General features: G+C 36.8%; 1 long non-coding RNA gene across 3 annotated transcripts; it reads left to right on the forward strand.

Annotated features, from left to right (window-relative positions):
- The first annotated feature begins 10,383 nt into the window (after positions 1-10,383).
- Positions 10,384-14,642, forward strand: LOC130464354 (uncharacterized). 3 transcript variants are annotated; one of them, XR_008924738.1, is made up of 7 exons: positions 10,384-10,673; positions 11,390-11,489; positions 11,583-11,642; positions 11,727-11,792; positions 11,913-12,053; positions 13,988-14,091; positions 14,195-14,642. It is a non-coding gene; the product is annotated as an uncharacterized lncRNA (long non-coding RNA). The 3 variants fall into 3 exon arrangements; XR_008924736.1 differs by having other exon boundaries at positions 11,390-11,642; XR_008924737.1 differs by having other exon boundaries at positions 11,390-11,642; positions 13,988-14,085.
- Positions 14,643-24,848: the final 10,206 nt, after the last annotated feature.

Here is a 24,848-nt window from a genome sequence, read left to right on the forward strand (position 1 = left end):
TGTCATTGGGTTTTGTCAACGGATAGTATAGAACACTCCCTCACTTTGTCATTGGAAGTATCTAAAGAGGTGTAGGAACTCCCTCTCTTTGTCATTGGGAGTAGCTACAGATGTTTTTCGAAATCAAAGCTATAGAGTGTAATTGGGCCTGGCCAAGCCCAACCACGAGGTAAAAATGTTTTTAAAGATTCTCATTTTCAGGGCTAGCTAAACGAGAAAACCCCCTTTTTTATGGGACGTAAAACGAAGGAAAATCTAGCACATCGTTCTTTTTTGGAAAAACGGAAAACCAATCCTTTAATTTTTGGAAAAAAGGGAGAACCAATCACATCGTTCTTTTTTGGAAAAACGGAAAACCAATCCTTTAATTTTTGGAAAAAGGGAAAACCGATCCTTTAATTTTTGGAAAAAGGGAAAACCGATAAAGGTTATCGCTGCAGCGACTAAGGACCTGCGCGGTTAGTGACGCAGACCCCGCCGGCTAAAGATGGCGAGCCTGTCCGCTAAGGGTGGACACCCGTCCGATAGAAGTGGACGAATCTGTTTTTGAAATTTGAAGATAAGGACCTACGCGGTTTGTGACGTAGACCCCGCCGGCTAAAGATGGCGAACCTGTCCGCTAAGGGTGGATACCCCGTCCGATAGAAGTGGACGAATCTATTTTGAAATTTGTTTGTGCTTTTTGAAAATAAGGACCTACGTGGTTTGTGACGTAGACCCCGCCGGCTGAAGATGGCGAGCCTATTTTGAATTTGAAGATTTTATTTTTCGAAAACTGAGGACCAGCGCGGCTAGTGACGCAGACCCCGCCCGCTGAAGGTGGGCGAGCCCTGTCCGCTAAGGGTGGACGCCCCTGAATTCGTCTTTTCGATTTGGAACTCGCGTGGTTCATGGCGGGATCTTGCCCGATTGAGGTGGGCAAGTCTTGATTTCTTTTGAGAATTTCTTTTATTCATTCTTGCAAGAGCGAATTCTTTCGAGGGATGCTCGGATTTAGTCGTAACCTGAATGTGGGTTGACAACGTGCTTAGACGGAACATTGTCTTGTGGTCATCATCTTTCATGGTTTTGAGCTAGTCTTTACGGCTCAATTTTGCCACTACTTGGGTCCTTGATTAGGGGACTATGTATAAGTATCAACGGCGACCTTTGTCTTGAGGTCGTAAACCGGTTCTTTTTCTATTGAGATTATCCAAACACGGGACTTTGTACAGCGTAGTCTGGGAATATTGTTTTAACTTTGCACACTTTTTTTTTAAGATATATTTTTTTTCTTTCGAGCCACCAAGCATTCGTGCTTGACGGTCATTTCATGTCAAAGAGGTTCCTACGCATTTTGTAATGTCTTTGATCGTGTTTGGTATCGTGCTCGTAAGTGCGAGCGATCTGCGCGGTGGTGTGCTACTCTTGACAAGGTCGTGAGGTGCGACTTTCAGTAAGGAAATCGGCAATTTTCGAGTCGAATGGATGCGGCAGGGCCCATTAGAAGTTAGGGCCTTTTTTGAGCCTGGGTTCATTTTTGGCGCCCAGGCCTGGGCGTTGAAATAATTCACGCCCAGGTGGGGCGTTGAAAGTGTTGTTTGGGCTGGTCTTTTGATGACACAGTTGGCCTCTTGTTCATTCGTTTATTTCACTTGGAAGTTCTATGTATTCTCTTTTCTTTTGTTTTTTCTTTGTTTTTAGAACGTGATGATTTTCTTGAGAAGCCGTAGCCGATTGGTGGACTACGGTGCTTGTCGCTTTGGGGCGATTATTTTAAGAAACTGTTGCTCTTAAGGCGTACAGTTATTGCGATAGTTGGGCGAGTCTATATGGCCCGAGGAATATACCTTGAGGCGTAAGACTTTGACCGCTCTTGTTGTTGTATATTCTTCCTTTTGAACGCGTTCGTGAAAGTTCGATACTTAGAATGATGATATGTATGTACGAACGAGCGTTCATAGAATGGCCGTTGTGTGCGGTTCCATTAATCAGTTTGCTTGAATCATATTTTTTGAGCAATGACTGATTTTGAATAGTTTGCTTAGAAGCTTGATAGGGTTCAGGCCCATTCATGAAGTGGGCTCAAACATCGTACCCTTTCGATTGTTCAAACATTTGCTTCGAGATTTTTTATTTTGCTATGGTTGTTTCGTAGCTTGGAGCCCCCAAGTATGCATGTTGGGATGCTTCCTTTTGGCGTACGATTTTTGTAGGTTCTTTCGAGAAAGATGCCTTGGGGTTCCGCTCGTGTAGGTGCGAGTTATCCCTTCCGTGGTAGGTAATATTTCGCTACCTTTAATCCTTAATGTAGAAGTCGTGTGGCTTGCATTTTGAATTTGAGCGATAAGTAGTCTTTGCCTCTTTTACACATACTCTTTGGTCGTGCCCGCATTAGAGCAATATGCCTTACTCTCTTTTTTAGACTTGTAACGTGGGATGGTTGAACTTATGGTGCGACGTAGGCTTGTGTGGCCTAACAGCGTGTCTTAGAACATTCCTCTAGGTGTTGGGATATCATTATTATTTTTTGCAATGGAGTACTTCATCACGCCTCGTTCAGGTGTTCGAACAAGTGTAGCACCTTCTGCGTGGGTTTGCACGGCTTATTACTTCGTTCGATGCGAGGATTCATAGATGTTTCTTTCTTGTTTTTATATCTGGGCAAAATTTGGCTAGCAGAAAGATCCAGCGCCCAGGCTGGGGCGTTAAAGATATCGGCGCCCAGCTCTGGGCGTTGAAAATGATTTCTGGGTATATTTTCACAGTTCTTATCCTTGATTTTTTTTCTTTTGTTTTCGCTTTGGAACGAGGTAGATTGTGTAACGGGCGCTTGTAGGGCAAGCGTTATGTGCAGTAGTTTGATCGGAGTTTTGGTGACTCGCGATTTTCAGTTGCCCTTGTTAGTGGGGTGACTTTATATATTCTAAGTAGCGCTTAGAATTTGGGAGGGGTTGTAGCCATTCTAAGGTTCGCTTTACACGATCAATCCTTAGGATTGTGCCCCTATGATGTATGTATAGCATTAGCGTCGAGAATTTGTGATGAAATCGTCATTTCGAGCTTTTTTAGAGTGTTTTTCTCAAGACCCCAATTGTAGCTACGGGATTGGCTTGGTGCTATAATGCTTTGCATACGTTTTTATGCATTCATGGTGACATGGATCATGAATAGTTTGAACCAGACTCGTTTAGTGCGAGGAACGTTCGAGTAGTGATTTTGCTGCTTCTCTTGTAAATGTCGTATTGTGCGACATTGCCATGGTAAAGGTAGTCACATGTTGAAGTGTGCCTTGTCCAAAAGCTAGGTGCCTTTCTTTACCATAATCATATTTGGAAATCTTTTGACTCACTTGCAACATTGAGATAAACGCATACTTAGCTTAAACCAACGACACTTTATTATGCTCGAAAAAGTCTTTGAAAATTATTATTTAAAATTATTTAAAATCCGAATCCTACTGTGTACAATCCGAGGTGTCCTAAGTAGGTTGACTTATAGAAGGGTTCGTACAGGATTACATGAGTGAATCAAAATAATGTTACGATTTTCTGAATGCTGTCTAAGGATTTGCTGGAAGCCAGGGTGCAGGCGTCAAGATATACTTGTGCCCGTTCGGAATATGCTTTAGGCTTTTAGGGCCGTCTTTTCCAGAATTGTGGGAATATAAACCGTTTTCAAATTGACTTAGATTTACTTGGTGTATGTCTGTACAAAAGGTCAAGGTATACTTAGTTCTTTCCCTAGCTCTTCCATTTCAATTTTTTAGCCCCCAGTTGCTATTATGTCTTCTTATTAATGATGCTTTCAGATTTCGATTTTCGATGCCCGTGTCATATGCCTGAGTAGGGTGAGCCTTGGTTAAGTGCCAAGTCCTATTGACAATGTCTGTTGTTTTTTTTCAAAGGGGATTCGTAAGCATTTGAATTACCATGAACGGGTGCCCTGAGTTCGAAGGAACGATGGGGAAATGCCGTAGAACAATTCTCCTTTTTTGCAAGCTTACTTCCTTTACTACTTGTTGGCGATTATGATTGTGTCTAGTGGTGAAAGAAGGTCTTTAAGCGAACGACTAGGTCTAGTGGTGAAAGAAAGTCTTTCATTGAGTTAGTTCGCTTTTTGGGAGGGTCAAGTCGAGTACTTTAGAGGTCATGGACGCTTGTTCTAGCCCCCATTCGATTGAGGCAAAGCGATCTTTTGAGTCTTGGCTAAGTGCCTAGGAGTGTGAGTGCTCCTTCTTGGCAAGGGTATGTGCCCTTATTATTTTTCGATGTGTGCTCGTTAATTTTGGCATTTTGATGACTTGGATTCTTCCTTTTAATTTTTCTTTCGACTTGGATTGCAAGTAATTAAATTTCAATAAGGGACTTTTATTTTTTATTCTCGTTTTTCTATAGGCTTTAATATTTTTGCAAATTGGTTGGACCGAATCATGGATTGCCTACGTATCCGCCTTAAATAGATTTAATTTGGAATCAGGTCTTGCGTAGTTCTTAGCTTGAAAATGGTTTCTTAGAATGCCGAATTTGATAAGTATGTTCTGAGGTGGAAACATATTATTTGAAACGGTAGAATAAGTGAAGTTTGTTATTATTTTTATCTACTGCTTTGCCGTAAGCCAAAAATTTGTTTTATATTTTTTTTGATGTATTTCTTTGGTGGTACGTACATTTGAATACGTGTTGTACCCCCCAAGTGTTCGTTATTGTTCCGTGTATGTGCGGATAAAATGACGAGCACTTCTGGACAAATTTTAGCAAGCAGAGAGAATCAGCGCCCGGACTGGGGCGCTAAAGATTTCGGCGCCCAGCTATGGGCGCTGAAAATGACTTCTGGGCGGATCTTTTTTGGTGCGCTAAATGCTTCTTTTCCTTTTTAGACTAACTTTAGGGGAGCTTTGCAAAGTTTCTTTTTTTATTATTTATTTTGTGCTTTTCATTTGTCTTCTTTTTTTTACTCGTGACTCAAGACGGTTTGAAAGATGGGTTGAATGAGATAGGATAATTTGTATAGGTATTGGTCAAGCATGAGGATTATATCTGCTAGGACTCACAATTTGCAGCCTCAAGCTAGTGTCACGAGTTTACATCAATCAAGGCCAATGAGTGGCATGGGGACGGCTCAAGGGTATATCAACAGGATGTATCCACACAAGTTATATGGTCATTATGCTAATGGTGGTGTAAGAACAGGTTTGGGCTTTGGAAATGATGGGTATGACGCACGTGTCAATAGCCATGCGTGGTTTGCGGTTGACAACAAGTTCAAGAACAAGAGTCGAGGTAATGGTTTCTTGGGTTATGGCAATGAGAGCATGGATGGGTTAAATGAGCTGAACAGGGGCCCCAGAGCGAAGGCGTCTAAGAACATAAAGATTGGAAAGGGTAGACCTCATAGAATTTTATGATTTGGATTGGTTGACTCAATTCTTTCCCTTTGCTTTACTCGTGTAAATTTCACGCCTTGGGAGGTACGGGCTAAGTATTTCATGGCTCGCTCTTTTCGCTCTCCCTTTTCTCTTTCTATTTTTTTTCTTTTTGCTTGGGATTTCTCCCCAACATAAATCCTTCAATTTTTTTATTTGGGCTAAAAGGTAGATGGTTGTGGTCTTTGAGTCACGAGGCGAGACTGAGTGAGGCTCGTTTGGTAGGCCTATAGTGGACCTTTAACTTAGTAAGCCTAGGGTGGACCTTTAGCTTTAGTAGGCCTAGGCTGGACCTTTAAATTGTCTTACTTTGCAAGCGTATTTAGTCGTTTCTTAAAATGTGCAAATAGCGTAGATTCAAAATGTTGTTTTTACCTCATTGAAATTTAACGAAAGAATTACATCGAAAATGATTTTTTTTGTTTCTTTTCGGACTCCAGTTTCTGGGATTTAATTGGAAGTTGTGATTTAGACTCGAACTTTCATTAATCTTTCTGATTATAACCCGTGTATGAATACAAGGAGGTGGCCTAGACTCAGAATAATGACGTGGCGTAAGCCTATAACACTTGACCAAGCGACTCTCAGACTTAGGCTAATTGGACCATATCTTTCGTTGGTTGACACTTCAGATTTTAACCCTTGGGTGTTCATTTGTCATGCGCCATTTTGCTTAATGTTGGCAAGGTAGTTAGTTGGGGAGATCGAATTTTTATTTTTGTAAGGCTAGAATCATTAGTGCGGCTTCTCTCTTAGTGTGTATTGCTTTACCCCAATGGTAGCCTTATGGCATGCCGATTTGGGTATTTTCATGGTTTGTCATGTTGCATTCATGGAAAATCTTTTAGTCCGTACTTAGGAGTATTTCAAGGAGCGAGTGGCTCGAGAGGACTATGATGGTCGTGACCTAATGTGATCATACGCCTTGAGGCCATTAATTTTTGCTAATGGTATTGACACCTTAGGCTCACTTTGGGGGTTGTGCGACTATGGGGGAATGATTTTCAGAATGTGACTGTTTCCATTTTGCAAATACTTGAATTATATAATATGTTCTTTTTATTGGTGAGAGAGAGCATGGAGGCCGTAGACTCTTAGCAAGGGATGACAATTACATATGGGTGCTTATTGATTTAAATGTGAGGAAGGGAGACTCAATATGTTTTAACCTTTTTATTTGCAGCACGACACCAAGCATTAGGACCGATTCTATGGATAAGACAACTAAGACTTAGGATTTAGATTGTACTTTGGCATAGCCTAGTCTAGACTCGGATTTATTATTTTTCGAACATTAATTTTCTTGAAAACTTCATTTGAACATTATTTTTTTGAATACTTTGCCCATGTGACATTCAAGGTTATTTCAATTAGCGTGCTCGTTTTTGGAGCCGAACATTGCCGTCGTAGGAGGCCTATCAACGACACAAAGAGTTATTATTATTTTTTTTATAAGTCGCTTTGAAATCGAGTGCTTTTTCATACGCCCTCGTAGCAATTTTTTTTTTCACGAAAAGTTTTTTTGCTACGTATTTTCTTCACGCGTGGGCACCGAGGCTGCTGTGCCTGACCAAAAGGCCAGGCAGCAACTTCAGCGCCCAGCGAAGGGCGTGAGAAATTTCGGCGCCTAGCCAGGGGCGTTGAAAATGCGTCCCTGGCTGGTTCTCGTTTTCTGTTTGCGTCTACTTTTTTTTATGCGACTTCGCTTTTGCATGCTTGCCTAATAACGTCCTTTACGCTTTGTGCAGCGTTTGTGGGATTCGTTACAGGCCATCCCGAGCGTCGCTTTTTTTTTGTGGCGATCGTTCGGGTTTTGCCGAACACGTATCTTGGTATAACTCTTTGGCCAATTGGTTTATGAATGTTTGGGCAATTTTTAAGGTCGTTGGTTTTTCTAGGATAGTTTGTCACACACAATCATATATTTCGCTACACATAACTAACATTCCATCATGAGGCAATAATAATATGTCATGTAGTTTATGATAGGCTTCTATGGGTAGTTATTTGCGCCTGGCTTGGTACCGCTTCTATCGTAGATCCAACACATGCCCTGGTCGAGGTAGTGTCTTCAACAGACGAATTTCGCTCAAGAGGCCAACCCGCAAGTGCAAGCCAAGGGGGCATGCAGGCGAGAGGGACCTAATGGGCGAGCGATTGGGTTTGGGACGGGTGTACTACTAGCGAAAGTGCCGAGTGGACAACATCCAAAGCGTATGCACCGGTTGGCGATGGGTATCCTTAGTCCCAACTCCCGAGCTGAAACACCAAGGGAGCCAAGATTCGTTATGCGGTTCTGCCCGTTCACATTAATATGCTGATTTTCAGGTCGTCCCAACTTGATGGGAAATAAACGCGGGGTAGGATCGTTTCATCCTTCGGCTATTTTGATTACCTACGAGCACGAGTATTTCCTTCACTATCCCCAGTGGAGTCGCCACTGTGAGGGAGTCGAAAAAGCACGAGGCTAATGCATGACCTCGTCCCTCGTGGGTGTGACGCTTCTTTTTGTCAAATCAAGTGTAATTGGATTTCCTGTGAGTTTACACCCAATTGACTAGTAATATAGGAGTCGCCATTCAGTTTTTAACGACAATGAGAAAAAGTGACAAAACCCGGTTATCGTGACATAAAGGGAGTGCAATTATGTTTGACCACGACGGCCGTAGGTTCCCTTGTGATCCCTGGTGGTGGGGATCGCTCAACGTACACCCGCAGGGTAGAGATTGAGGGTTCGGGGGACTGTAACTACCGAGAGGAGTACTCGCTCTTCGATAACTCCAGAGGCAGGATATCCTTACTAGCTCAGCATAAATAATTGAAGGGACATGCGTTAACTATTAAACTAATCTGAGTTGATTTTAATAATATGCAACATATTGTACTAGTTCGAGCGCGATTATCTGATTTAGATTGTTTTAAGGGACCTAGCATGATAATCCAATTTCCCAAAAATATCATATTTATTAAGCGTGATCGAACAATCAGATTTTAGTTAGTTTAACAGTTCATAAAAGGGCGAGGAAAGCAATTAAACCATGGAAAAGGGACACATTACGACGCACCCTTGAGAGGTGCGTCACGGTTCTCAGAAAACTAACCACTTTGACTTTGCTATTTCTCCTTTTATTTAACGAATCTCAAATTATGGGACGGAATACGTTCTGTTCGATTTATGGATCGATTGCGACAGAACGCGTGATCAGTTTTGCAGCGTGAGGCTTAGGCTTAGGGGTTTAGAGTCAATACTCAGAATATAATTGTGTGTTGTGTCCTTTTCACGTCGAACTTAAGGCCCTATTTATAGAAAAGAGTTCGTGGAAAGATAGAATTGTAGAACTCTAATCCACGAGGAATTAGGAAAAAACACGTACCAGGTATTTTCAGCGCCCAGGCCTGGGCGTCAAAGATTTCGGCGCCCAACTCTGGGCGTTGAAAATAGGATCCAGGAAATTTCAACGCCCAGGGCTGGGCGTTGAAATTGCTGTTTGGGCCGTTTCTTTGTCAGATTCGGACTCTTAGAATCCAGGGTGTATGAGACTTAATCGAGTCTTTTAGTGCGTATCAATTTTATGACGGGATGCGTCTGGGCCTGTTACGAACTCTAGGCTCCTTAGGATTTTAATTAATACGTGACTCTTATTTTCAAATCATATTAAGAATAGGATTCTCTCGCAATTTCTATCTCATTTAGGATTTATGTTGGAGTGCAACACCTAATTCTGACAGGTTTCTATCTTTTATGACTTGCCACTTTTAACAACTACCCATTACGGCAGTTACTATTTTTAGCAGGTTTCCATAAATAGCAGGTTTCTATAAATAACAGGTTTCGGTTGAAATGAAAAGGGGTAATGAGATTCGTTATTTTATAGGAGATGCGTTGTCAAGTGGAGATTTACGTTTTCATCATCGAACCTTCCCTTTCGGTAATGGGGACAAAAGTAGGTGTCTACACAAACATAAAATTTATTATGTTGATTAATTGAACAAAATTCCGTTAAGTTCCAGCCTTCTGAAGGACTTTAATACAAACAAGATCACCCTACAGCTAATGTAGCACAACTTTGCTTCATTTCCCACTTCTACGTCAATAATCGGGCTTAGTTTCCAAAAATTGAGTTCATAACAGAATTTAGAACCTCAAACGGTAATCCAATACCATATGATATCAATTTCTAAGCCATTTCTCTTTAACACAAATATCTAGGTAGAAATAGAATTTTGAATTCATCCTATTGTTCCCATTTCCTATCCATTCTAGCAACTTTTCTTATAGTCCTAAAAAATTTACTTTTTGCTTGATCTTCTTACTTTTGATATGCTTACAATCACTAGTACATAACTGAGCTTATGTAACACGCGTTGATAACACTTTTTCAAATGCAAAATTACTAGATTTTTAAGTAACACTTTGGTAACATTTTTGTAAAAATGTAACACTCAATGTAACACTTTTAACGTAGGTAACATTTTATGGTAACACTTTTAAAATAGGTAACAGTTTATGGTAACACTTTTAAAATAGGTAACAGTTTATGGTAACACTTTTAAAATAGGTAACATTTTATGGTAACACTATGAAGTGTTACCTTATTTAAGAATGAAATTAAATATTTGCAATAAAAATATGGGCTAATCGTAAAAAACTCTCACTCAGGACCAAAAATTACGACCATAAGCGTTTCTCGTCGTAAAAAATCAATTTCAACGACGAGTATTGGAAGTGGTCGCGAATAGTTTCATTAGTTGCGACCAGCCTCCAATCTCGATGTATTTATAAATATTCTCGTCGTAAAATATATGAAAATTTGGCGAAAAGTAAAGCGGGAATTTTTTTTCGGGTCTGCTCTAAAATCAACGACGACCAGAGTTCTAAATACGACCAGTAACTCGTCGTATTTGTGATATACGAAGTATATATTTTTTTTAATAGAGAAAGCTTGAAATTACCCAAAAAACGAATTAAATAGAAAAAACAAAAGAAAAAAAAAGTTGAACTAACAAAACAAAAACCCTCTTCCCTTTCGCACCTCCTCTCCTCTCCACCAAACATGGTAGCAAAATTCTTGCTACCCTAATTCTCACCACAAAACAGTGAATTTCTCCCCATACCTCAATTTCTTACTCTATTCGAATAGATCTGGTCATAATTTATAGTTTCAATTCTGAGTATTGAGTCGGCGATTCCAATTTGATTTTCAATTAGCCAATTGTGAAGATAAGTGCGAAATTTGCTCTCCTTCGAGGAGTTTGAACCGTTTTAGAGGTAAGAAGTAGTTTTTAATTGTGTTAATTATGCTTTATTTCCTTTTCATTACTGCCTCCAACCCTCAATCTAGATGTAGTTGGCATTTCGAGAGTGGGTCTTCTAGTACTACTAGGGTTCATCAAATTGGGATGTTCACATAGGCTTGATATTGTTTTTAGGTAATTTTACAGTGATATGATCTAACGGAGGTGCAATATTTGCATATTGTTAAGGATTTTCTAAGACTAGTAACTTAGGATAGTGGTTGTGTCATCACCGTACTTGAGGGAGTTGTAATTAGGGATTTAGTTTTCTATTTGGGTGAATTTCAAGCTGAGCGAATCGATTTTGATGTATCCTATTCAAAATTTTCATATGAATTAGGTTTTTTAATTGCGCTGAATGCTTCTTTTGTGTGCAATTGATGATATTCAATATATTAACTGTCAATCAGGAGTTCATGAATGAATGATTTGGTTCACAACATACCTCTCCATCTCTGAAATGAGTTGCATCTCAATTTAGTTACTAATCCTCTTTTCTATCAATATCGAATATTTTACACTGTTTTATGAGTAATTATTGGAAGTTTGAACTGTTTTAAATGTTATCAGGTTTATGAGCCAAAATTAATATATCCTAGCTTGTTTCAGGCACAATTATGTTGATTTCCTATCTGGGAGACCCTTCTTTTCCCTGTTTAAGCTGACTGTGTTTTTCCCTTGATGATGCAGGCTGCAGTAGTTGGTCCAGGAAACGAACTGGGAAAACCTATTGATGTCAGTAATGCTTCTGATCAAATCTTTGGGCTTGTGCTGATGAAAGACTGGAGTGGTTAATCTTTTGCGATCTTTATTCTTTAATCTGGATTCCACTTATTCTTTAAACTGAATAATCTTCAAATTTACTTGAAAATGGTTTCCATAGCTAGAGATATTCAGGGGTGGGAATACATGCCTCTTTGACCTTTCCCGGGGAAGAGTTTTGGTATGATCGGTTTTCATAATGGTTGTTTATTCTTTAATTTCACCTCATCTTTTTGGAGTTTAGGAAACATATTTCTTTAATTAGGTACAACAATCTCATCCTGGACACTCTGGATTCTCTGGAACCTTTGCTAGTGGTGTCCTAGAACAGGTACTTGATGGATTAGCCATTTGGCATTTAAATTTGTACTAAAAAGTTATGAAAGATCTATCGATGCTACGGTACTGTCATTTTAATTTACACTGATACATTACTTAACTGTAATTGTAGGATCCTCCTCCTTTTCCATGTATAGAAATGACGGCAGAAGAAGCTAAAAGACTTGATCACTTCTTCTGCCAAAATTGTTCCTCCGACGACCCGAAGAAGTTGCAGAACTCACATGCTGCATCTAGACAATCTGATACGAAGGTATATCAATTCCTCTTATAATAGATTCTCTTTAGGTTTACACAGTTATGGGATATTCTGCTTTTTTACCTATACACTAAAATATCCGGTCCGAACCAATTATGAAGAGTGTTAACCAAAAAGGATAAGTTTTGTTAAATTAAGGCTTGTGTACTCAGTGGCGGAGCCACGAATTCAACGTTGGGGGGCAAGGAAGAAAGTGAAACTTAAAAGAAGGGGGGCGAGAAAAAAGATGAAACTAAAACGTAAAAGCATGGTACGAGGATTTGAACCCTAGACCAAGGTGTGCATTAGTGTTATTAAACTATAAATAACCATTGATGCAAGTAGCATTTAGTGATTATTTTAGTGTTTATTACTAAATATAAATATTTTCTGAAATTGTTGGGGGGGGGGGGGGGGGGGGGCTTCTTTCTATTTTGTTTTTACTTTTATTTAACTTCTTTTTATTTTGTCTTTGCTATTCTGAAATTTGTCTTTGCTAAAATCTATCGGTCACTAAACCTGTTCAGTAGCCGAGTTGAGAATACCTGCAGCCTTAAAATATGCAAATGAAATGTGACCAGACAAAAGGACTGGTCACTTAAGTGTGGGAATACTTCCCCCATTTGAACTAAAATTTGATCAAGCCAAAGAGAAGTTGTATAGAGTTTTTGTGCAGTTAGAATGCCAGATTTAGCTGATACTGTTACCCTTACTAAGACACAAACTGAGCTCGCAATAGAAAGGTAGGGAATATACAAGTAAGACATAGTCTATCCCAGCTATAACAACAGATTCTATAGCTTGACTATAAGCTCCAACCAGAACTTCAAACCCGATATTTTGTTTCAAGAGTTCCTTCAAATATTTTGATGTAATTGGAAATCTGATGGTTTATATGAAATAGATGGGTTTAGTCTTTGCTAATTAGGTATTTATCTCCCAAATCCTCACCTCTTGGCCTGAATGGTAGAAGGCTCTAGCCTGAAACTTCCCTCATATGATCATGATCTTTACCAAAACTAATTTTTTTTCTATAGAGAGCCAATGATCAATATGAGATTCATGCCTATGTAATGAGTTTCATGATTCGTAGTTTCAAGTGGGAGATCAATGAAGTTAAGCTACTAGGCTCCTATATTGATACCAACCTGTTAAAAAACATCAACCCCCCATGCCCCATACCCAAGTCCTATTGGTTGAACATTATATCCTAAGAATTTTGTCCTGCAGGATCTCATACTGTAAAAATTGTAAGATTTGATCTTTATGACTGTCACTGCCCTTTGTAATTACATTGTATCTAATAAAAACGAACAGTACACATAAAAAACTCTACAACTTAAATGTTACATCAAAAACAAAAAAAAACCCTCAAGTGCATTTCTGGCAAAAACAATACTGTGCACATGCGTGTTTTGTCTACATTGAACTTAAATTATCAATACAAATGCTTAATAAATAAAGGTTCTGTAGTAATCATATTTTTGCACTTAAATTATCAATACAAGTAATTTTTCCAAGTTTAAGTCTCAGCTGCGGTATTGATTCAGAAAATTCGCAATTTTAATTTCAAGTTTTAATGAATTTGCGCCTGTCTTAATTCAAATTCCAAATTTGCACTTTTCATTGAATTCGTGCTTCCAATCTCGTGGTCTTAATCGTTATGTCGATCGTGCTCTTGATCTGACTTTATCGAATTCCCCCTTTTTTTCCAGGTATGTTCTTATTTGTGTGCTATGAACTGATATTGTATTCGAGCATACGATATTGTATTCGAGCATTCAGACTTTATCGAATTCCTTTTCTTAGTCTCTAGATTTTATTTTATTTTCATTTTTGGCAATTTTGTGGGCCTTTTTCTTTTTTACTGGTGTTGTATTATGTGAGTTCAAGGATTGCATTAATTTGCTGGGAAGTTCTATTAATATATTGTTATTCTCTGATTTTAGATTACTATGTCTGAAGGTTCATATTCTAATCCTTTAAGTTCATCTCCTCTGAAAGGGCTACAACTCTAAGTTCCAACCTGTGTGGTTCTTCTATTCCGGTAACTGTAGGTTCCAAGAGCTTGTCATGTACCATTATTCAATGACAATTATCATTGCGTATGAAATAAGAGAGTTCACTTGTACCAAATATATGTCCTTCTTTTCCAGGTACTGTCCAGACTCCAGATAATTTCACACATATATAGGATCAAATGGATCAAGATGAAGGATTGGAGTAGCATTTTGGAGTTGTTAGCTGCTGCGCGCTGTCACTGTTGTTTGCTGCTGATGTGCGTCTGCTGCTGTTACTGTTGTTGTACTGCTGTCACTACTATTACTGTTACTGTTACTGATCAGTAGTCTACTGTTATATGTTGGCAACTGCTAGCTGCTGTGCGCTATTACTACTGATGTTTGTTTGCTGTTGCGCTGACTATTATGTTGTTTTTTCTCTTTTGGAATTTGGTAGTCTAGAGATCGAAGTCGAGGAAGTTGACCGAAGTTGTCTTTCGTTTTGTTTTTTTTATTAGATTGTTTAGCCAAACAAAAAAAATAGTGTTTGTGGATGTTTTTTTAAGAAACTATGAAATTATATAAATTTCAATTATTTATTGTATACGTTAATTTCAAAATCGTTGTTGTTGTTCGTGTTAATTTAATCTTGAACTTCAAAAAATAAAAAAAAGTTGCATAATTTAAATAACCATAGTAGTTGTAATAGTCGTCGTAATCATAATAAGGGTCTCACGTGTTGCTCAGAGTAACACGGTTGCTGCTAACATTCGTTCTTTTCTTTTTCATCGTTTGTGTTTTGCTTTGAATAAGGGTGTCGGAGCCCAATTAGTGGCTAGGCTCCCATCCAACTTTGTGTAATTGTTTCTTTATTATTATAATAATAATAATAATAATAATAATAATAATAATAATAATAATAGTAATAATAATTAAAAAAAATGTTACCTATTAATTAACAAGGTGTTGCATTAGTTGGCAAAAATTGATACATAATGTAGAATAAAGTGTTACTATATGTCAAAAGATGATCGAAAAATGTTACCTAATAATCAACAAGGTGTTACATTTGTTCGCAAAAGTGAACATAATGTCGGATAAAGTGTTACTATATGATTGCATAATGTTACTAAAGATAAGTAAGTGTTACCTAAGAAATAAAAAGTAACACTTTAAAAATGATACCATTGATATAAAAAAGTGTTACATAAGAGGGTTTATGGTAACACTTTTAAAAGTGTTACCATAAGTTACCCAAAGTGTTACATAAGACCTTAGGGAACATGGGCGGATGTATCACCCACTAAAGTGTTACCTATTGTCTATAGTAACAATTTTACCACTTTATGTATCAATGTTTTGGTGTTACTTAAGGTTAATTATGTACTAGTGAATGTCCTTTTCCTTTTACTCATTTTGAATTACCACATCCAATGAGTCTAGTTCATTATTGAATAAAAAGGCAATTGGTTGTTAACTATTGGTAATACATGAGCGTTTAACTAAATACTTGATTATTTCAAAACTACCTAGTTTTTTCAATATATGAGGTCCAATTGGTCTACAATTAAACGTTTTAGTTGAAAATAACAATGAAGATCACTATAAGAAAATTTTGTATCCAAGATATGCTCTCATTCTCCTTTATTTTGAGAATTGCTCTCAAAATAAGTTACCAATCGATCAAAAAATCTTTGCAGTTCTATTATCCTAACTCAATGAAATTGAAGGTGAATAATAAGATTAAATACATTTCATATTATACAAAATGAAATAGAAAAGAATAAACATTTATCATACTTTTATACCTTTGTAATAAAAGCAGACATGCAATCATCAAAGCTGTTAAACGTTTTATTTGAGTCAATTTGAGTGTCCTATTTGAACAGAAACGAATCCAACACCATCAAATTCTTTAAATCTTAAGCAAGTTTTCGCTTCTCCTAATTATTTAGGATTTTAGGAAAGCAAAATCCATTTGCTAATAGTTACAAACTACTCTTGGTCAAAAATCTAATGCCATAACTTATTCCTTTGTCACAACATGTACCTATATTTTTTGAGTTACAACAAAAATTAACGTGTTCCTTTGGGATACCTTACTATCTAGGAATACTAAAGTAGCACCTCGCTTTGGCGTAAACCTACTACCTTAGGTTCAAAAATTTCTGAAGTGCTTGATTTGGAAGGCAATGTTAAACTCCATATTCTTAGGACTTAATTGGGTCTATGTAGGTTTGATTATTTAGTGAACGAAATCCTTAATAAAAACATAAAACAACCATCTCATGCATAATATACATACACTAGTATATAATAGCATAAGTAAATACGATCTAGTATGGCCCCTTGACTTGGTCTTGAATCATCCAATCTTCAAACTTCATCTTGTTAGCTTGGCACCGCCTTGAAATCCATTCAAAATGCTAACACTATACTAGATTATTTTTTAAATACTACCTAGAAGTAATTGAAATAAATAATAAAATTATTATTACAAAAATACTCCATGGTACACATACCATATTTAAAAATTACATTCAAACTTAAAATAGTTCGCAAACCGTATTTAACTATCCTAGTTGAGCCATACTAGTCACCTGCAAAGCAATATAAAACAATATACATTCATCCATTCATACTCTAAGACGAATGGCCAAGGCAAGCTTGCACCATGTTTACATGATTAATTAAAATCACGTTCATGTGAAAGCGCTCTAAAAACATTAATTCGTTCCATATTATAAATACATAATTATATTCTAATCAAATATTTATATAATTAAAAGAGATCATCCTATGAAAATTTTATTAAAATAATTAATTTTCAATAATCATTAAAAGGCTGTCACTTAAACCAATAAACCTTGAACTTTTAATTTGAAATATTGAACTTACGCCCTAGCCCAAGTAAAATAAATAAATTAATAAGAAAAATTCCAAGTCGTTAGCCCCTACGTGCAACCACAAGCTCAAAATCAGAACATTTAACCTTGAATAAAAATAAAACAAAAATGCACAAAACGATGAAACGAGGGCGTGGGCTTGTGCCTAGCCCATCGCTACGCTGTGCAGCGCGTTGGCGCACGAGCTACAGGTCGCAAGGCCCATCGGTCATCGCTGCTGGCCGTTATCACATAGGCATGAGCACAAAGCCCATTGACCCACAAGCTATCCAGCACACATCGCTTGCTTGCCTTGCTTCGCTCCAACGCGCGCTAGCTCGCCCAGCTCCCTCGTAGGCTTGCCCTTGTCGTTGTGAAAGCAATGCCTTGGGTGCATGCCATTGCTGGCTTCTCCCAGGCACCATGCGAATCCAAGTTCCCACCTGCATGCTCTGCTTGCTGCTGCATTCCTTCGTCTCGCGCAACGGATGCAGCAAGGAGCCTAACCCTCACCTGTACGCGCACATGGACACGGAAAACAAAGTTTCTCCCAAGAGCGACGACTTGCTCGTCCATTCGAAACATTAATCCAATTTTTGTTTCTTAAACGGAAAGTTACACGATTTCAAAATTTCATAATTTTAACAATTCAGTCGTTATTATTAGGAAAAATGATTAAAGTGAGTGATTTATTTTAATTTCATACAATTTCATAAAATCAAATTTATGAAAATAATAAATCTAGGCTAACATTTATTCAAAATCAACGTACTAACCCAATCAACAATATTTTTGAATAATTAGATAATCCAACCCGACAATTTAAACTATTCCAAACAATTAAATTTCAGATTTTCATCAAATTATGGTTTAGGTGATTGATTAAAATTAACGAATCCAATAAAAATTCTAATCCTTGAATATTTTACATGAGAAATTTATGAATTAAGACCTATTCCCCTACTCACCTAAGCATAATTTCAGATCTAAATAACCAATCCGATTAATTTTCGATCAAAAATAACAATAATTTAATATTAAGCCCCCGAATTGATTTATAAAGTTCATACAAATTACAATAAACAATTAGGAAAATCCACAATTAATTATATGTTTATTAGCAATAATAATAATTTTTTAAAGCCTGAATTATTAAAGAATCAATTATTCCGAAACGAAAAACACTTGAAAAGTACAACTTAGAGGCAGAATTTTGGAATCCTGGTGTAAGGTGTGTAGAATTGTGTTTAGAATGTTGTTTCCACCCAGAAAACACTAAGGAAACATCGAAATCTAACACTTTACGGATTAACAACTTTTCACCGATTCATCCAATAATCTGAAATAGTTCCGAAAATTAGTACCATTAATCTCAGCCATATTAATTCAAGAAATAACATTAAAACAGACTATAAACATGAAGCTAGTGATACTACTGTTGGGATTTATGCTAATCATATTAACAAAGTGGAAGAACAATCCCGAATCCAGAATCACATATAAAAGTACGAATCAAATGAAACATATATTCGATGCGTGGACTCCCACTAGCCTCATGAACACAAACAAGAAATCCATGTGTAGTTCCTCTACAATAGTCCACCAGCACTTTCAGGTCCGCCTTGATTTCGTTAGCTTAGAACTTTCTCAAGGTAGTTGGCTTTTCGGGATTTCTCACTCTAGGAGGCACACATAGAATTAAGGTTATTGGTGCTCTAGGGTTTTTGTGTGTGTTGTAGTATGAAAACACTAGGTTTTTGTTTTAATTAACACCTAAAAAGAAATGAAGAGAGAACCGACCGAAGGCTAAGATCCTTGGACGGCCACTAGCACAACACTGCAGCACAACAGTCGCGTGAACAGCAGTTGGGCCTTAGGCATCACTGTGTACATAACTTAGTTTATGTAACACCTGAAAAGTGTAACATAAAGTGGAAAAAGTGTAATCATAGACAATAGGTAACACTTTAGTGGGTGAAACATCCTCTCATGTTCGCTAAGGTCTTATGTAACACTTTGAGTATAGTATGGTAACACTTTTAAAATTTTTTACTATGAACCCCCTTATGTAACACTTTTTAATATCATTACTATCATTTTTGGAGTGTGGCTTGTTATTTCTTAGGTAATACTTACGTATCTTTAGTAACATTTTCCAATCATATAGTAACACTTTATCCGAGATTATGTATCACTTTTGTGAACTAATGTAACAACTTGTTGATTATTAGGTAACATGTTTCAATCATCTGTTGACACATAGTAACACTTTGTACGAAATTATGTATCACCTTTTTGCAAACTAGTGTAACACCTTGTTAATTAATAGGTAACATTTTTCTTTTAAAAATTATTATTATTATTATTATTATTATTATTATTATTATTTAAAATATGCAACATATTTTAAATTTTAAATATAAGTTAATATTACCATGTACAGCCACAAATGTGAAATTAACATATACGATAGGTAATTATTTAAATTGATATAATTTCATAGTTTCTTACAAAAACCTCCACAAACACCAATTTTTAGTTTTGCTAAGCAATCTAATAATCAAAACAAAAAGAAAGTCAACCGAGGTCAACTTGGTCTCTAGACCACCACATTCCAAAAAGATAAAAAAAACAACACTTCTAAAATAACCAGTCTGCAGTAGTACTTCCAAGCAAAAGCAAACGGAAACATCAGACAACAGCTCCAACCACATAGCAGCTCCAAGCAACAGTAGCTAGCTCCAAGCACAAGTTCCAAGCCACACCAACACCTCGCAAACAACAATACCCCAACCTACACTAATCCTACCAAAATAGAAACTGAGTAAAACAAATCGTTCAACAATAAACACCACCAAACTGCCAACCTCCAAACTTAAAAAACATAAAACAGAAACTGCATGCTCCGATCCTCAAGCCAACTTCACATTGTATGTGTTTAGACTTCCTCCATCTGACTGAAACACCCATGAAGCTCCTTTGAACTCAACAACTATAACTTACACCAACAATCATAACACACGCAAATACCCAACATTCAAATAGGAACTAGCAGACCCAGACAAGATGAAACTACAGTTGAATCTGCTTGAGATCCAACATCTAAGACCCCAATGTCCTTTAGTACAAGAAGAAAAAACAAAAGATCTCATTTAAGACACCTCAGAACTCAAATGTTTATGAAATTTGTGGGTTACCATTGCCAAAAAAGATTAGTGACTGCTCCAACAATTATGCGAAGGGTTTGAGGATTCTCTACATTAGTAGCAATAACTGATAGCAAACTAACACCTCCTTGGGCCATAATCAGCTCTTTGTTGGTTTCTGAAGTGACAAGAAAATAACAATTTAATATGATAAAAATGAAAAGATAGTGGAAGAATTTCAAAAAGAGAGTTAGATAAACTCGCCATTCATTGATAAATTTCCAATAGCACCAACAGTAACTCGATGTATGGTCTCAACCTTGGAGCTTCTAATGCGATTCAACAAGGAAGTAAGCTCACCTGCCACTTATTTCTGCAAGATTATGGAGAGCCAAATCACGAAGTTTTCTAACAATAGAGGTAGAAAAATTGATATACTATGTAGCCAATTCAACTAACAACTGGAGCTCTTTACCTTCTACTGCCAAATTTGCAACAACTTTCACAATATGAATTCTATTGTCAGCATCTTCTGCAGCCAAATTTGCAACAACTTTCACAACAACTTTCACAACATGAATTCTAATGTCAGCATCTTGTGCTTCAAGCAACACCAATATCTTTTGTAAACCAACTTTAAGGAGAATAATTCTTGTTAGAACAAAACTAAACAGGAAACAAGCTGTATATGAAAAACATTATAATTAAATTCTTTAACTAGTCTTAATCTTGAAAAAAAGACGGTGGAGGTTCTATGAGATTATAATAACCAACAACCAAACACTTGATAACTTTTTTCCCAACAGAAAATAATTTAATCACAATCATTCCACGACTCGTAAAAGCATTGTTAAAACCACACCAAAGTCCGTAAAATGTATCCACATATTTCACACCCAAAGTTATTCTAGAGTCTAGACGCTTAAGAAAGGAAAATCTGTCTGGCATCGATAAATTGTACATCTTGAAACAACTTTCATGAAATTTAAAAACTTGTCATTTTCTGTTACACTCAAGTACTCAATTAAACAAATTGTTGTAGCCATGCAACTTGATTTGAAATGTATCAGCTTCTCATTGTAGTCCATACTTTCTAAGAGGTGCATCAAATGCAAGAAGTTCCATAAATTTACCTCTCTTTTTTTCAGTTTGTCCACTCCTTATACGCGTAATACTAAGAAAAAATTCCGACCAAGCATTTGACGAGGAGAATTAAGACTCATTTCAATTTCGACACACAACAAGTATGTGTAAAATCCCTCGTCGTGTGTCGAAGACCATGAAGGAAAATAACCCCCCTATAATCATTTGGTCCCCTCATTATTCTTTTCGTTATATTTCCTCTTTAGTCTAGCATCTAGTCGGATTTTGATTGGAAAAAGGAAAATAGTCTTCTTCTCAATCCAATAGATATTATAACTAATAATCTCGTACAAGAGTATTGTACAGGAAAGGCTATAGTTAAACTTGTGATATAAGTCTACTACCCACAAAGTAGAATCCATTGCACAAAATAGAATATTTTAAAACATTATAATTTACCAATAATTCTGGAAACTTAAACGAATATTAAGTTATACCCAGGAGCAAAACAATCAAATTTGAAGGAAATTAGTAGTTTCAACTTAAGATCAGAGTCAATCAAAAAAAATTCTACGATGTTACTAATGGTCTGAGAACCAGTTGTCCGAAAATATCAGAAGTTTCCTCTTATTAACTTCACTCAAGTTTAAAACTCTAAACACCTCGAAGGAAGTTTACTTCTGAAAAATCTCGAAAGAAATTACCAAAAGATATTAAGTTCTTTTCATTTATAAAAGCTTAAAATGGATGAAACAAATATACGGAGTATGTTGGATAATAACTAAGTAAACAAATCAAGAAGACACCTGATATAATAGAAATATAAGATTTCAGTCAAGCATAATGACTTCTGCTCTGTTCAGAAGCCTGATTTTGGGATAATATACTACTCTGTAATAAACAAAACAATCACACTGGTTTATAAGCCCTAAAACTCTACTCAATGATCTTCAAATTAAAACTTCAAAGCGAGCAACCATTCCTACTAGTTAACCGACAATAAGCATGTTGAAGCGCAGATTATCTAATTTGGATATTTGGATGAATTCTAGTCATATGATGACGGACGTTTGGAAAATTAAACACGAAGGATTATCCGTAAAACTAAAAACAAAATAACAGCTAAAGTACTCTACATTTTATCAAGTAGACAAACAATTAGAAGGAAGCTAAGAGCTATCAGTTCTATGGAGGAATTATGAAATATCACAGCAAAAAACACAATATGCAACATAAATAATCAAAAGAATTTAGAAGTAAAGAACCAATACAAGAACACTAAATACAATAAACAATACAAATTGTACTATGTCTGCCCCATTCAATTTTCCTCGAGTATCTTCATTTCACACTGACTGCCCTGTTCATTTGGCCTAAGAAAAAGAAATTCAAACTCTAAACTCCTCTAATTTGTAAAATTTATATCCCTCGTCTCAATTCCATATGTATTTGTTCATGTATAGCTCCAATTCAGTGTTTCTAAAAACAAAATAACATTACTCAGTGTTGTTTCGAACAAAGTCGATGTTAATAATCATAAATATTCTCTTCAAGTTTGTCAATATCTTATAAACTATGCCACAAATCCGATGTCCAAACCAACTTACTACCTTTTCATTAATTACAAAGATGATCAAACACAATTTTAAACCCTAGCAACTTCTCAATTACAATTCAACACACCAATAACTCTACAAATTCTGTAACTAGTTCATAATTTCAAATTAATCCAGAAATATCAAAATTAATTAAATTTTAAATTCATGATTTAATGGAACCAAATCGCTTCATTTCCACTTGGGATCCTTCCATTTAAGCGGTAATTTAAAGGGTAATTTATGATCAGTAAAATCATTAGAAGATGATCGGATTCTTCAACAATAAAATCCATGGTGCGAAGCTTCAATGGCAGTGGTAGCAGAGGAGAGGAGCTAATTCGTATTGCACTTTGGTGGTGTATTGAACGATCGAGCAGCATACTGAAGAGACGACGACATCGCCCAACTTCTAACTCTAGGTCAGTGAACTCTAGGGTTCGTTTAGGCCTCCAGGTCTGAAAAAGAAGAGTATGAGAATTTTTCCAAACTAACCCTCCCTTTATCCTCGTGAAACAAATTTTATTTTCTAATTTTTTTAAAGGGAAACTTAAAGTGTTAAATAATAGTATTCCTTAAGACTTAAGTGTTACGTACAAATGTTACCTATCATAAAGTGTTAATAGAGAGTGTTACATATGATGAAAATGTTACATATTAGTGTTACATATTTACAAAGTGTTACAAAAGTGTTACTTAATCATTTTATAATTTTGTAACTTGTAAAGTGTTACCATATGGTGTTACATTAGGTCAATTATGTAGTAGTGGCAACGTGTTGTTGCAGCCTTGTGCTTGCTCCGCGCCAGCGCTCAGCATGGTCTTGAACCTACTACCTTTTTGCGCTCGCTGCTACGCATACGGGCCTTTTGTGCTTGCGCGCTTGGCTCGTAGGCCGCGACATTGCTTGCCCTTCTCGTGTTTGCGTATACGACCTTAAGACCATTATTTAATGTATATTACTTGACGATCCAATGTCATGAAATATGATTATTTGTACGGCATGGCCTACGAATATGCGCAACACGATATAGGATTACGATCCAACGAATTATCATATGTTTTTCGAACTAAATTCCCGATTAGCCATTAAATGAATTTTTAATTCATTAAATCCGGTGATCCGTTATATTTCATTGGTGTGACCTTGTAGGTTCAGTCAACAATAAGTTGTGAGCCTAATAAGGATTAGAACTCACTGATCGGATACATTGATCCATCTAGCTGTTTCGATCACTTATTCTACCGAATTCATTATTCTGTAATTAATATGAATTTTGATATTAGACTAATGCACCTTGGATGAAAGAAATATTTCCTTCAAATATTATATGGAAAAGTGTCAACTTTACTAATCATTTTTGGAATAAAAATCGATTCTTGTATGGCATAATTGATATGGTGTTTTGGACAATTATTTGGAGAAGGTTTCAAGAATGAAACCTCCTAAAGATGACACCTTTTGCATGACTTTTCCTAGTTATTCAAGGGTATGAACCCTAATGATAACATCATATGATTTTGTATTTAGAAAGGTAGAAGAGTAGAATGCATTGTAGATTTAAGTAGGGATTCGGAATTAATTACCTACTTAGGCTTAGATTGGATTTCCGATTAGTGCTCCCAATTGCTTAAAATTTTGAAATTGTATAGGACTTTGTAGATTGGAACTTGATTTTTTGTTTTTCTTTTGAGAGCATATTTCAAAATTACGACGTTGTATTTTTGATTTGCTGCCCTAAATGCTTAGAAATGAGGGCTTAAATAGAAGATTAGCCGGCTAAAATCCAAAAGCCAGCTGCGCCTGGCGCAAGGGCCTTCGCTTGGCGTAGGTGACGTGGCTCAGGAAATGCCAAAGCAAGAACAATGACGTTGTCCTTGCTTTTGTCCCTTATGGTTGTACCCTTGTACGAATTGTACGAAGTTGGCACGTAGTGATTGCTTAAGGGTTAAGGATCGACTTGCGTCTGAAAACAAGTCGTTTCGATTTCGTGTTTGTAATTGGGATCGGTTTTACGGGTCGGGCTCGGCTTGCTCGGTTTTGTGGGTCGGCGCCCGAATTTGGATTGCTTAGTGTCATTTTGACTGGAAAAGGCCTTGT

This window comes from Spinacia oleracea, chromosome 6 (assembly GCF_020520425.1).
Source record: "Spinacia oleracea cultivar Varoflay chromosome 6, BTI_SOV_V1, whole genome shotgun sequence".
In the NCBI taxonomy this organism is placed as follows: Eukaryota; Viridiplantae; Streptophyta; class Magnoliopsida; order Caryophyllales; family Amaranthaceae; genus Spinacia; species Spinacia oleracea.